The sequence below is a fragment of the Nematolebias whitei genome, chromosome 11 (assembly GCF_014905685.2).
Source record: "Nematolebias whitei isolate Nwh7 chromosome 11, NemWhi1, whole genome shotgun sequence".
Lineage (NCBI taxonomy): Eukaryota > Metazoa > Chordata > Actinopteri > Cyprinodontiformes > Rivulidae > Nematolebias > Nematolebias whitei.
Window position 1 is genome coordinate 34,016,903 of NC_056508.1, and position 14,292 is coordinate 34,031,194.

The following is a 14,292-nucleotide window of genomic DNA, read 5'->3' on the forward strand; positions in this document are numbered from 1 at the left end:
GTCAGCAATCACTGTGCGAGGGGCGGGGTACACCCTGGACGGGTCGCAAGTCCATCACTGGGCCACATAGAGACAAACAACCATTCACTTTCTCTTTCACACCTAGGGACAATTTAGAGTTACCAATCAGCCTAACGTGCATGTGTTTGGTCTGTGGGAGGAAACCGGAGTACCCGGAGAAAACTCACGCATGCACGGAGAGAACATGCAAACTCCACCCAGAAAGGCCCCTGGACCGGGGTTTGAACCAGAGACCTGCTTGCTGAGAGGCAGCAGCTCTACCAGTTGCGCCACCGTGCTGCCCCAGGTTTGAAAGTTATTTACAATATTGTTTAATTCCCAATATATAGGGCTCAACTCGTCTAACAATCACTACAATCTAAAAAACAAGATATCAACTTAGATGAACAATGCCTCACTCCAGTGTGTTAGCTTGAAGTTTCACCAGTTTTGTGTCGTCATCATTTTTATTCTCCTTTTTAGATGTTCAGACAGCAAGTTGTCAAAATAAATCCACTTACAGTTTCCGTTGGGAGTCACTGCAGTCTTCTTCGTATCTCACTTCTGTCTGTGCACATCACTCTTACCGGTGAGCATGACGTGACGGCTGCCATGTCAGCAACATCTCTGTTCTCACTCTCTGGAGCCCGCTGTGGGTTTTCCCTGGGGTGGGCAGAAAACGAGTGCCCCCATGTCTGAGTGGCCATAACCTTGCCACCAGCTTGTATGAATATGTCGTTGTTTTTCTTCTATTTTTTTTTTTTTTACAACTCTAAAGACTTGAACATTGATGACTTGAGCCGTGCAGAGCACACCTCAGGGAAAATTCAGCAGGAATAAAAATAACAAGTGGGTTTTTGACCGCTGTAAGATGTGAGCATGCTGGCACCGAGCTAAAAGCCTGAGCAGATTTTGCCCCCACACCCCTCCGGTTCATTAGATTAGGCTGTCTCGTGTTCAGGAAGTGCTGAAAGGCACTGCAGATTGTATCTGCACAAAATGCCATCCTTACGTCCAGAGACATTTGCCAGTCATGGACTTTGAATCTCCAAAGTAGTTTTCAATCCAGTTAAGGCTAGATATTGTGGTTGTCTCTTTATGGCCCCCCTGCTGAGGGCTCTTATTGGAAGAGTTAAGTATGAGAAAGCCTGTGTTGGTATTTCTGCGGTTGCTCATCAGCGCACCGCACATGAATTTCTCTAAATTATTTATTTTCCTGACATCGCCATATGGTGCTGGAACTTGTTTGTCTTGGAGCGTGCAGGAGAAGCGCAAGTCTGAGTCAGAGTTGCTTCTTGTGTGCATACATGGGAGACCGTCTTCAAACAATGTCTGCTTTTTGTTATTTATTTTTGCTTTGTTGATGCAATTCTCTGCAACGTGCCACAAGAGTTCTGATCAACTTGAGAGCAAAATGATAATAATTGGGCCAAAACGTGGTGATGATTCAAAGGTAGGAGCGCTGCCACTGGTCTGCAGCTGATGGAGCAGCTGAGCGTGAGCCGAAAGAGGCCCTGACCACAAAAAAAAAAATGAAGTCCTGATCTTTTTTTGAAATGCCACAATTAATTGCTATGCGTTGTCCCAAACGCACGGATGATTAAATGTGCTCCTAAACCGCTCTGATTTGTGGGGGCACCTTGCCGATTTTATTTGCCACTGTTAACATTTTCATTCCTGCATTATGCATGGTGCTGTGGGGCAAGGAAGTGCTGCAAACAAATGGCCTGAGGGATCAGTGTAAACACGGCGTGCCATAACGGGCGGGGGGCGAGAACACTAACTGTTCAGCGCAGACTCCCTCAGCAAGCCTTCACTGCCAAACTAGACACTAACTAGACAGCTTGGCAGTGTCCGAACACATCGCCGCTGTGGTCGAGGCTCAGTGAGTTCAAAAACTTGACTGAAAATGATCACACAGAATGTAAGGACATGGTTTGGACTGGAAGCAACAGAACACGCTCAGCTGTATCTTTATTAGTCAACAATAAAGCACATGTCCGATTTAATATTTCTGTCTCTCTAATGCAATGCGATTCCTCCTCCTTGTGAATCTCTAAACTTGAGGTCACTTCTACTAGTTAAAGCTGACAGCCGATGCGGTGCGGTGCTGGCTGCTCTGCGTTAAGGGATTTTTACTTCTTTATGGCAATAATCAGTGACTGATGGAAGCCTTAGTGTTTTATGAAGGCGTGCCAAATGACATGCGCTCCCTTTTGAACATGAAACACTGCGGAGTAGAAATATGAAATTTCACATTAGAGGCATATTAAGGCTGTGATTGGGATTTACTTGATCTGGGATCTTGGCTCTTAGAAGTGCAACGCTGCACACAGGACCTGCCGGAGCTGTCAGCTGTCACGGCACTGGCCCGGAGCCTCACTCTTGGCAGGTCTCCACCCTCTTACCTCCAGCTGACAATGCAAATACAGGCAAAGTATGTGTAGCTGCTGGACAACTCTATATATGCTTGTGTAATTCCACATGAAAGACAAGTTAAGTCTGGTATGAGCTGATCATTAGGATGATGAGCTCTTTTACAGAGATTGTCTACTGTTTGTTTCAGCCATAAAGCAGTCTCCCCACTTCTTACCAGTATGTGCATGATTTTTCTTTCTTTATCTCAGCCCCCAGATATTGTTTTTTATGACTTGACCTTTTGAGACATTATTATTTTTTGATGAATAACTGTTTACTCTCAAAGCAGTTATTAAACAAGTATCCATAAGTATTTTTTTTCTGACACCCCCCCCCCCCCCCCCCCCAAGTGAGCCTGACTTTTTGTGAAAATGGAGAGCCTGTTTTAGTGGATTGGAGAGCGGTGTTAAATAGATGGCAACCAGTTCATTAGAAAGTCTTCCGGAGCATGAAAAATGACCTTTTCCTTTGCAATGGTAGTTTGCATTCGACGATAGTTAACTGGAACCGGAGCATACTGTACGTTGACAAGGATCACTGGAAACAATTAGCATCACATCTCACTGGTTTAGTTGAGACGAGCTCTGTTTTCATATTATTTACACATTTGTGGTTTAATGCCAGTCTGACTTGATTTGGTTTGACAGAAGATAATATGCATTATTTGAATTGTCAAGGAAAATGACCACCAAGCAGTACTTCTTGCTTTGCACTTTATTACATTAATATGTCTTATAGATGGTTCCAGCTGTTGGCTGTGAATGCACTGTCTGAGGTAAGATACAGTAAACCAGTTCATTTACTCACGTTAAAAAACAAGGTATCACTTTACAATAAGACTCCCCTTATAGATGCTAATAAATAGTTTATGGATACATTATTAAATCCTCTATAAACACATTATAAATCATTAATAATGGCATAATATGTATTAATTAAGAGTGACAGAGAGATAAAACTGACCAGTTTCTTGCCAAATAGTGAGCCAAATCTGTTCACCTATATATTTCACCCAGAGTTGTTATATTAAACATGTCAGACTAAGTTACGACCTTGTGAGCACAATAAGCATTTGTAAACCCATTTTTTAGGATATAATATTAGTTGTAGATACTTATAATGCAGTGATAAAGTACAATATTATATGTTAAAAATTTAGGTTTAAAAATGGTTATTGCACTTACAAGGTAGTAACTTAGTCAGAAATGTTTAATATAACAATAGATGAAATATGCAGGTGAACAGATTTGGCTCAATATTTGGCAAGAAACTGGTCAGTTTTATCTCTCTGTTACTCAATTAATGCATAATAAGCCGTTATTAATGATTTCTAAAGTGTTTATAGAGGAATTAATAATGTATCTATAAACTATTTATTAGCCATCTATAAGGGTAGACTTATTGTAAAGTGGTAGCAAAAACACAGTAACGTGTTGCTTAGGGTTAATGGTAATTTTTTTGTTTTAGGGTTTGATTTGTCTTCAATTTATGGAGCCAAATATGAGATTGGCTTGTTTTTGCGTTTTCTCAGAGTCAGAGTCAGAGACTCTGACTCTGCCAAATAATAATGCAATTTTGTGCCGTTAAGAACAAATACTGATATTGTTTGTAGTAACTATGGAGGTGTTTTATGATCTTGGCTCAGATAATGACTGGAGTTGCAAAGAAATTAAATGCTCAATGAACAGATCTCATCTTTTTAACTTCTAAATTGTAGAACTCAAAGGAAAAAAAGTTATTTTTTATGCAGGGATATTTCCATCTTTGTTATTTTGTTGTCATTTTGAAGTTACTCGTCGGAGAGAAAATATTCAACATTTTGCATCGCTCTTAATCTTTTGAATATAATTTGCTGTCCTCATCAGAAATTTCCCTCCCACTCTGTGGTGTTTTCTTTTTTTTTATTAAAAAAACACATGCGGTTGAAGAGAGCAAATATTTAAGGTATCTGCAAATGTGATGCACATCTGTCAAACAGCCCAAGGGTGAAAACCAGCACATAACGAGACAACAAATGCTGATCCGGGACTTCTCTGTGGCAAAATAAAATATGGCTCAAGTTTTCATTAAGGTGCTATTGATTAGCTTTTCCTGGCAATGAATTACGGACGACATTAAATAAAAGGGAAAATATTTTTACGACTTTGCTTAGGCCATGCCAGAGTCTCCTTTTTGCCTCTTGCATGCTCGCCCTGACAGGCATCTTGTTTTCTCTCAAATTCTTGTGGCTTTTGTGAGATAGTTAAAAAAAAAGTTATTCATCCCTGATTATTTTTGTAGTTCTAAATATCTGCTGAATGGCTGATCGAAACAGATTGCAGAAAGGACTGATTTTGAAGAACGGGAACTTTAGTTAAAGTTACAGCCGTCATTGTCAGACTTTCTTCTCATTATGTTGCATCAATTAATGTTGTTGCATTTTCTTGAAATTCTTTCTTGAAAATGTTTTATGGAAACAGCACATGCATTCTGTCTGTTGCTGGCTCTCTGTGAACTGGACTACCTCAACTGTAGCACTACAATCATTTAAGTAATCAATCAAATAATCAATTGATTACATAATATTCAAATATACAGTACATCCTCAGTCCACTTTTGAACTCTCTATTCACACATGAGCTCTAACTTCATCCTCAAGTTCACTGATGGCACCACCATCGAGGTGAAATCACTGACTAGCTGGTGTCAGGGAAATAACCTCTCTCTAAATGTCAACAAAATGAAGGAGATGATAGTGGACTTCAGGAACAGCGTGGAGGTCAACACTCCACCATCTACATAAACAACGCTGAGGTGGAGCAGGTCAGCAGCTTCAAGTTCCTCGGCGTTCACATTACTGAGGCCATGTCCTGGACTTTACATACAGACACTGTGGTCAAGAAAACCCAACAAAGACTCTACTTCCTAAGAAGACTAAAGAAGTTTGGGACGAACACCATCATCCTCTCCAACTTTTATAGGTGCACCATTGAGAGCCTGCCAGGCTGCATCACGAGGTGGTATGGGAACTGCACCCGTCAGAAAGTTCTACAGAGGGTTGTGAGAACAGCAGAGGGCATCACTGGTAGCAGTCTCCACACCATCCAGGACATCTATACAGCCAAGTCTGCGTAAAGCACGTAGCATCATTAAGGACCACACCCACCCAGCACAAGGACTCTTCCATTTACTACCCTCAGGCAGATGATGCAGGAGTCTGTCATCGTGCACGAAAAGACTCAAAGTCAGTTGTTACCCACAAGCTGTCGAATTACTGAACTCTTGATAATAACATTGCACCGAGCCACATCTGTGACACCTAGTATGTTTATTGCTGCTGCACTATGTGGCTATATCATGTATGTCACTACCTTACCATCATAATTCATCTCAGTGTTACTCACCACCTGTGCAATAACCTGTTACACAACCTGTGTAGTTTATGTTAGTTATGTGCAATATATATCATGTGCATTTAAGCTTATATTACTACCTTGAAATACGTATTCATACAAATTCATCCTATTTGCACCATTATATTCTACAATGTTGTTGTTTACTGTTTTTTTCTTTTGGACCTTTCACTTTTTGGTACTTTATTTTGTACATTTATTGCATACTTTAGTATTTCTTGTTTGTTTGTTTTAAGTGAGTCAAATCGGTTCTTCACATCCAGAACATTTCATTGCATTGTTGACCTTGTGTTAACCTGCATATGACAAATAATCAACATAAACGTGCTGTCACTTGTTGTCACCAACTTGCACCTACAGTAAAATCTGCACCTTTCCTTTCTGCCGTCAGAGCTTCATACATTCTTACATAAAAGGCAGGTGATCATGTAATTGTCTGTGTGTGCATGTGCTCATTTGTCCGTTTGTTAACAAAATGTTGTAAAACACTCAGAAAGTAATAATTTGAAGTCCATCTATAATTGATTAACTTTCGGAGTCAACTTGACTCAAGATGGACGTCACAGCAACCTTTAGTTAGAAAAACAAATATGGCCATAACTTGGTCATTTTTACAGATTATGACCTAAAATCTGGAGGAGTACAAACTGAGAATTATTGTAATTATGTAATTTGAGGGATAACAGCAAGATTTTTATTTAAAACATACATGTCTTTGGATGAGGCCAGTTTAATTGTTTATAATTAGAAACCCCTTTTCAAACGTTTGTTTTTACAGTAAAAAGCTGACAGTTACCTGAATGTTGCACAATTCTGAAATGATACGTCAGGATGTTTGTGACATTTTGTTACGGGATTATGGTTTTGTTGTTTCAAGGTGTTGAAGTCTCTGACAGCTACTGAGAGCTGAGTGGAAGGATGACGTTAACCTCTGTGTTTGACTCGTCTTAGTGCGACATCTTGTCTGTTTTTAAAACAGTCAAAAACTTGTTTTCTTGCTCGTCTGGAAATAATTCTGTTGACACTAAATCAGTTTGAATACATGGCATCCTTCTTATAATTCCTGAGATAATGTGAGCCCTTTATGCTGGAAACACAAAAGTACATAACTTTGTTCTTCTGTTTGATTTAGTCCCAAGCCGTTGGCCTTTGTTGTTTTTTTAGGCATGGGCATGTTGTGTCTGATGGCAATAACTATCTTAGTGAAACATGGTGACCACTAAACAGTTTACAATCACATGGCTTAAAGGAAACACTGAATCAAAAATGTTTGTCTCAAGTATTTATTTCAATTAATTTTGTTGCACATTACCAGTGCTTAATTTGAGCCAGATCCTGCAGGAACAGGATCCGGGGAATCTCTTATTTTGACAAGGTGCGTTCCAGTAACTGCTTGCTAATATCCAGCTTGGATCCAGTCACTCTCAGGTTTACTATTAATAAAGTTCTGAACAAATATGACTGCCTTGAATGAATAAAACTTATATTGAATATGTAAACTGAACATAATTACATAAACACTAGTTTTAAACACAACAGCTAGAAGAATACGAGCTGCCTCTTAAAGTAGCATTTCCGCATCTACCGTTCAAAACAATCTCCACTCCTAAAAAAGTGGTGGGAGTGAGTGCTGAGCTAACCAGGCAGTCATATGCGGGCAGGAGCTCACAGCCGCAGGCGCCTGGAGGTTCACATGTGGAGTCGGACAACAACGAGCAGGGACAGTGTTAGGCTTGTTTCTGAGCCCGACTTACTTGATGGTTCCATCAAGTAACAGGTCTCTCTTGAAAATGAGTTCTCGTGGCTCAATGAGACTAACCTGGATAAATAAAGGCTAAATGAAAAAAAAAAAAAAAAAAAAGTAGGAGGAGGAAGGATGCTTGACAGAAATGTAGTGTTTACAAATATAGGTAAACGTAGGATGTCCAACAACCTGTGAAAGTCCTCCAAAATGCAGGAAATTGCATCTACTTCATTCAAAATTTTTTGGGGGAGGATCCCCAGACCCCCTAATCCCCGGCCCACCCACTGTTTGCATTCCAGCATTGATCTGTTTACAAATTAAGCTCTGCATATTACGTATACATATTACATATTATTCAATTTTTCACTTAATACTGTATCTGTCAGTCTGACTAAGATATACTGCTTTTGTGATGCTTATCTGTTAGTTGTGTTGACCATCTCGAATTGGGTTGACTCCTAAAGGTAATCAGATGTAGATGCACATTCAAGGATTACCAATTCATGAAATATTGTTCAAAACAATATGAACACACCAAACACACACATGTCCACAGTTAGAGATCGACACAACATTATTTCCTGCAAAAGGGCCATAATAAGAAAATAAATAAAAATAAATAAAAACATCCATACATCACTCATCTTTACGCGCTTCTTCCATTTTGGGTCGTGGGGGTCACTGGTGCCCATATCCAGCAGTCACTGTTCGAGAGGTGGGGGACACCCTGGCCAGGTCTCCAGTCCATCACAAGAACACATGGAGACAAACGAGACAAACAACCATCACCCTCTCACTCACACCTAGAGACAATTTAGATACCAATCAGACTAACATGCATGTTTTTGGTCTGTGGGGAAAAAAACAGAGTACCCGGTGAAAACCCACGCATGCACGAAGAGAACATGCAAACTCCACCCAGAAAAACCCCTGGCCTGGGATTTGATCCAGCAACCTTCTCGCTGAGAGGCGGTAGCTCTACCAACTGTGCCACCTAAATATATAAATAAAAGTTAGTATCTCTTTCTGGATACAATCATAGCAAATAGAAGGAATATCTTCAAGTCTTGTTTTTAACATGAATTTTACTTGAATTTAATGCTTAAAAAAAATATTTTTATCTTTCTCAGCTCTTTATTTTATCACACTGCACCACCTTGTGCCTCCCTCCGCAGGTAGAGCCTGTGCAGGAGCTCTGCCTCTGGTGGCCAGAATGAATGAAATCAAACATGCTGACCCTGGAAACGCTCGCTCCACATCACCTTCTCTCTGCGCGTCTTCTCCCTGCCATATGTGCAGCATGTGGGTGGAGAGGCTCTGTTGTGTTAGCTGTCACCAGATGCTTCCTGTGAGGAAATCAAAGGGTCACTGGAGGAACTAAATTACATACAATGAAGCGCTGGGTCAAACTCAGTTGTCGTGAAAACAAAACACAATTTTTCTAAAGCTCCCCAAACTTTCGCAGCCACTCTCAGTTTACAGTTGTTGGTGTTGACCTTTCACACGTCGCTGGTATGTACTGTACTGTTGTTTGGGCTTAACTCCTATTAGACTAATTACATCTATCTTCAGTAAATTACAGCCCAACCTGTCTGCCTGGTTTTGGTGCCCTTAAACATGTTTTATCTTTCTGCAAATAAATTGTCTCTTTTCTTAACCAGAAGTCAGGTTGCAAGGCCAGTTTTCTTAACTGGAATTTTTCAGTTAAGTCACATGTTGTGACTCATCAAGGCTACCGCATCAAATGCCAATATGCTCAAGTTTTTTTTATTTTATTTTGATTAATTTGTGTAATGTTAACACAATGTTTGATTCAAATGTCAACTCATATAGGAATTAAAAACAGAAAAAAATGTAAAAAAGTGGGTGTAGTGCTGTAAAATTGGAACTTCTTGAATGTAATTTAGCCAATAGGTTCACCTTTACAACATTTTTAGTTGAAATTTCACCAAACATTGAAGGAGAAATCAGTTTTTTAAGGTATGCCTAAAATTGTACATTCCATTCATTCTATTTACTCAGTTTCAGAAAGCACAGATTTACAAAAGATTATGTCCTCAGCCTTATGCGTGACTGAGAAAAAATCTTGTACTATTTTCAGAGAAATGCAGCCGCACCTAAAGGTTTTTACCTTACGTGTTGTATGAGAGCTTACGCACGTATTCTTGTCTTTACTTTTATATTGTTGCATTCTTTGGCAGATGTGGTTTTTTAAAACACGTGAAGGGAATAACACGGTGTTCCTTTGAGCACAAACTCGTTCCTCAGGTGGCAAAAATAAAACCCACAAAACAGAGACATGAGTGCATTTTTGCTCTGTGCGTGAGTCAGAAAGTATTTAGAAGTTTGACGAATATGTTACACTATATAATGTATATAAAAAAAAATTCCCCACTTTAAATATAATCAAATATTATAGTTACTTTAACTTAGAAATCTAAAAGAAATACATAATTTTATTGGCCATAAATCTCAATTTACATCAAAACCAGGTTAACTAAAATATGACAATTAAAACAAATATAGACATATAATTATTACAAATTAAATGATGAACTTGAAAGCATTTGGTGAAAATCTATTGCTAAGCCAATGGAAAAGTCAGAGCTTTATTGATGAGTTTCCTGACTGCATGCATTTAGTTAGTGCCAGGTGTTTTGCCCCAAATGTTTCCACAAGACAAATGGAAAAGTGCTACATCCTTAAAACGTGCTATTAATACGTCTTATAAGGCTTGTCTGGACCAAGCACCGAAAGCTCAGTTTTATTACAGTTTCCTGTCTTTGTCAGGAATAACTTCCAGTTTACGTTTTCAGGTAATTATAGTCTTTTGCACCTGAGAGTGGCACAATTTGCACTTTGGGTAAAGAATCGTTGGCTGGACGCCCATCACTGCCTGGATCAGATGAACACACACGCAAAAACACCTTTAAAAGCCAACCAGAGTCCTGTAGAGTTTAGCTTCAAAATCAAGGCAATTCTGAATTATAGCCTGCCACCAAAAGGCAAAGATTTAGCAATATTATGTTTTTCCGCATCAGTCAGCTTTAGCAAAATATCTTGTAAAGTAGTGGGCATATTTTATTGAAACTCTCACAAAGTATTTACTGGGTAAACATCTACAGATGAGTAACTTTTGAGGCCAACTCCATTCAAGACACACCACAAATAAGCAACTTTAGCAAACACAAAAACAGATTTAACTTAGGCAATTTTACAGATTTTGAGCTAAAAACTGATGTGCTCCTAGCTAAGGATTATCCCCAACACATACACTAAGCTTGACACTGTGTGCTATGTTTTGGTAAAACTTTGACATTTACAGTTAGATCTAACACTGTCTAACGCTTTGTTTTGGTTTTTTTTGAATGTCCAGAGGACCAGATTTGACTTTTTTGGAGATCTAACACTGTTTCTCTATTAGCAAAATATCTGTTGAACATCCAGATAGAGTTCAGTGAAACTCTCATAAAGTTATAATTGGCTTTACATATAAAACCCATTAACATTCAGAGTCAACCCAATTCAAGATGATCACCATATCTACCTAAGATGAGCCAAACTAGAAATGGCTATCTCAGTTTTACAGCTACTGAGCTGAATTTGGGGTGTAGTAGCTGAGAATCCTCTTAAATAAATTCTCTTAATGTTAACATATCTGGAGAGAGATCTCAATAATGCAAGAGACTGAACATAGTATTTTGTATTTATTAACCTTTATTTAACCAAGCAAGTCCCACTGACATCACAGATTTCTTTTTCAAGGGCGGCCTGGCCTGAAGGCAGCGTAACACATTTTTGGACTGTAGGAGAAAACCCACACAAACATGAAGAGAACATGTAAACTCCACACAGAAAAACCCCAGGTCCAACCGGGGATTGAACCCAAGGCCTTATTGCTGTGTGGCAACAGTGATGACCACTAATCCATCATGCTCTTTTTTACAAAGATCTCTTCTCATCATACACGGATTTTAGTTAAAAGTCTGTTGAAAGGCAATGAACAATATGCATTCCACTCTTTCCTCTACCATTATGCAAGCAGGGCGCCCCACCCTGTCAATTGAACTGAACGTGCTAGCTAAAAAGCTAGAGTTAGCACTCCGTCTCACTCACGCTGAGCCCCCGCCCCGTTTGAAAACTGTCGATACAAACAGCGCGCAACACAGACATCCCCCGCCCCCCGACAAAAATCATGGAAGAGATGAGCGCTCTGCCAAGGCAAGTAAACTAGGGGAACCACTGCAAATAATGTGCTGCATGGGCGGGCTGGGTCGGTGTAGGGATTTTGATTGCGTCAGTGGACGAATGCGGCTGACGATCCAATTTGGATCACCACCAGCCGCTCGCGGTCGTTTGACCGCGCGCTGACCGGCCAGTTAAAAGAGGTACAAGAAAGTCCAGATGGATGACTGCCAGCGACCCACCTGAAGCTTAACTGGACCCAGCTGCTGCGTCAGCGGACGCGCGCGGCCGACGACCGTTAATAACTATAATGATTATAACATTATAATAACTATAATAATCCGCTGATTCTGGTTAATAAACAAGAAATCTTATATATTCCTTTCTTTGAAATATGTTTTTAAATAATGTCAAACTGATTTTCTAACAAAAGCAGTAAAAGCTTAATAATTTTTAAAAAGTTTTTTTTGTTTGTTTTTTTCAGGTTTGGGTCTGTAATCACAGTGAATTGGTTGGTTTCAGGTCAGGCTCGGAAAAAAATTATATGGGTTTGGTCCGAGCTGGGTCGGATTTTTTAGGCCCGAACACAACTCTGCTTTGTTGATGTGTGAATTCTGAAAGCTTCGGTGTAACAACAGGCGATGATGAAGAAGAACAAAACATTTTCAACAAACAAAGACAATGGGATAAAGTCAGTGGTTGTGCCCATATCCAGCAATCACTGTGCAGGAGGCGGGGCACCCCCTGGACTAGTTGTAAATCCAGCACAGATAAACATAAAGACATGAAAAACAACCATTCGCTCTCTCCAATCAGCCTATCGTGCATATTTTGGGTCTGTGGAAGGAAACTGGTGTACCTGGGTCCTCCCGCCACAGGAAGGACACGTGAACTCCACCCAGATGAACCTGTGACCTTCTCCATGAAAGGTGACAGCTGTAACCACTACACCGCTATACCACCTCACAATTTCACGAAACGTAGTATAACGAGTAAAATGATGGCATCCTGAAAATGCACCGTCAGCTTATGAGGGTGCTCGATGAGCGATGACAGGTTTGATGTGGTCTGCAGCGTTTTTCTATCACAGATGCTGTGAAAGCAAAGCCATGACTGCACTGTAAACTGCATGTATGCAGTTCCTCCTTATTACATGTGGAATTTCCTCCCAGATGATGGAAGTATCAGCATATTGTTGCCACATTCCCACCCACAGGGCTCGAGTTTTAATAATTTGCAGAACGAAGGGGGCAGATCAGAGCTCATCATTTAGTTTAATCATTGAAATGCTGTCATTTAGGAAGTTTTCTAAATCAAGGACTTTCTGCTTTTGCTGCAAAGCAGAGTCAGAAGACAACAAAAGCATCACGGAACGTTGTTTATCCAGTATGTATATACAGAACAATCAATGCATGCCAAGAAATACTGCGTGCATGATGCTTACAGTATGATCGTGTGCAGGAAAAATAACAATAAGTAATCTCATGTTATTTAGCTGTTCTATGCAAAGTTAATGTAATCTTCTAATGTTTAGTATAACACATCAATCATGCAAAAATCTATTGTTGCATTAGCCTTGAAAGAACAATAATAATAAAAATGCTGTAATGGTTTTAGCTTCCTTTCCATAAATCATACATGCATGGAAGGGGGGGGGGGGGGATCTTAACTTGCCATTTCAGCTCATCTGAGCAGCTGAAGGGATTCAGAATACTGATAGGATATTGAACAATAACCAGAGCAGCAGTTGGTCACTTTCCGTCTGAAGTGGTTTGAAATATGGCTTGATACAGTCTGTGGCTGCTTCTAACTGAAGTTGACCCAACACCTCCGACTATGACATAAAGCCGTTTTCTGTTCGATAGGCACTCAACAAGGAGCTGTAAATCAAGATTAAATGCATAAAAACAGTGCATAGGGGAAGATTTATTGCGACACCACAGATCCTTTTCGACAAATATTAAAATAGGGCCCAAATCGGCCAGAACATCCTTCAACACCTCATCGTCGCTTCCAGTTTGATGTCGGCCAAAAAAATCATAACACGATGCAAGTGTTGCGCTCAAAACAGGGAGTTTTCTAGTTAAATGTCCATGATGCAAAGAAAACACAAAGCAAATTGGATTAGATTACAGTGTTTTTTGTTTTTCTTCCCCCCAGTGGTTTAATAGCATGTTACAATACGTCCATTATATGAATGTTAAGTGCAACAGTTAAGCAAATCTCCTGTTCAATAATGTATCATTATACAAAAAGTAATGTAGCAAAACACACACATATATACATAGTGAGAAATGCTGAGGAGCAGCTTTCAGATTTGAAAGTGGAAGTGCATTTTTACCGTGCGGTTTCAACCTGGGACCTTTTATAAGTGCTTGTCGGAGTAGTGCTGCCTGAAGAGGCTTTTCGATTTCACCAAGAGTACACTCTTCCCAGGAAGTGGGTGGAGAAGATAATTCTTCCAAAAGAGGAAGAACAAAAAAAGACCTGAAGAATTAATAAAGCTTTTTAGTTGGCATAATCATTCATTTTGAACTTAAACTGAACAGAGCC